The sequence below is a fragment of the Colobus angolensis genome, unplaced genomic scaffold (assembly GCF_000951035.1).
Source record: "Colobus angolensis palliatus isolate OR3802 unplaced genomic scaffold, Cang.pa_1.0 Scaffold38, whole genome shotgun sequence".
NCBI classification, from domain to species: Eukaryota; Metazoa; Chordata; class Mammalia; order Primates; family Cercopithecidae; genus Colobus; species Colobus angolensis.
The window spans coordinates 10,171,804-10,173,134 of record NW_012117154.1 but is presented as its reverse complement, the minus strand read 5'-3'; the positions used below and the strand labels follow the sequence as shown (position 1 = coordinate 10,173,134).

The 1,331-nt window shown below is 49.4% G+C and overlaps 1 protein-coding gene across 1 annotated transcript in view; it reads right to left on the bottom strand.

Annotated features, from left to right (window-relative positions):
- DIP2A (DIP2 disco-interacting protein 2 homolog A (Drosophila)) overlaps nt 1-1,331 on the bottom strand; it is a 106,971-nt gene that overhangs the window by 56,611 nt on the left and 49,029 nt on the right. The gene's annotated exons all lie outside the window — the stretch shown is intronic.

Here is a 1,331-nt window from a genome sequence, read left to right as displayed (position 1 = left end):
AAAAAAAAAAAAAAAGAAGTCATTTGCCAGCCGGGAGCAGTGGCTCATGGCTATAATCCCAGCACTTTGGTTGGCTAAGGCAGGAGAGGATCGTTTGAGGCCAGAAGTTTAAGACTAGCCTGGTCAACATAGCAAGACCCTGTCTCTACAAAAAATTTAAAGAATAAAAAATTATCTGGATGTGGTGGCTTGTGCCTGCAGTCCCAGCTCCTTGGGAGGCTGAAGAGGAAGGACTACTTGAGTCCAGAGGTTTCAGGCTGCAGTGAGCCATGATCATGTCAATGAACTCCAGCCTGGGCAACAGAGTCGCTATTAAAAAAAAAAAAAAAAAAGCAGAGGCCGGGCACAGTGGCTCACTCCTGTAATCGCAGCACTTTGGGGGTCCAAGGTGGGCAGATCACTTGATTTTGAGACCAGCCTGGCCAACAACATGGCAAAACCCCGTCTCTACTAAAAAATACAAAAATTAGCCAAGGTTGGTGGTGTGCACCTGCAGTAAAGAAAAAAAAAATTAGCCAAGAGTGGTGGCAGTTGCCTGGAATTCCAGCTACTTGGGAGGCTAAGGCAGGAGAATCGCTTGAAACCAGAAGGCAGAGGTTGCAGTGAGCCAAGATCACACCACTGCACTCCATCCTGGGTGACAGAGCAAGACTCTGTCAAAAAAAGAAAAAAAGAAAAAAGAGAAGGAAAAGCAGAGTTGGAGGACTCCAACTGTATAATTTCAAGAATTTTAAGAAAATCACAGTAGTCATGGCTATACAAGGTGTAAGGACAGATAAATAAGGAAATGGAACAACACACAGAGCCCAGAAATAGACCTTTTCCTCTCCAACATGGTCTACTGATTTTCATTAAAGATGCCAAGGAACTTGGTGGGGAAATAATGGTCTTTATTATAAATGGTGCTAGAACAACTGAATAGCCACATACAAAAATGTGAACTTTGATTCATACCTGATACTTGTTTGCACAAATGGAGGCAAGATGGCGCAGTTCCGGTTCTTCACCGTCAACTTTCCCGCGCCCGGGAAAGACACGGTCGACCGTGCAGGCGCAACCCGACCTCCGACGGAGAACCGGAACCCGCCTAGCCACGCCTACCACCCCGCCCCCGACCCGCCTGTGTCCCGCCCACTGCCCTCCCACTTCCGGGCCCAGGACGTAAAAGCCGCTCCCAGCTGGCGCGCGGTGCGAACTTCCTCGGCCCCTCCTCGTGCGCGGGACCCAGGAACCTCCTCGAAGAACGCCGGAGCGAGACTTCGTCGGCCTCCACCGCCAGAGACCGGTGAACCTCGCCCCTCCCTCACATTGGCTTGTAAATAAAGTTGTTT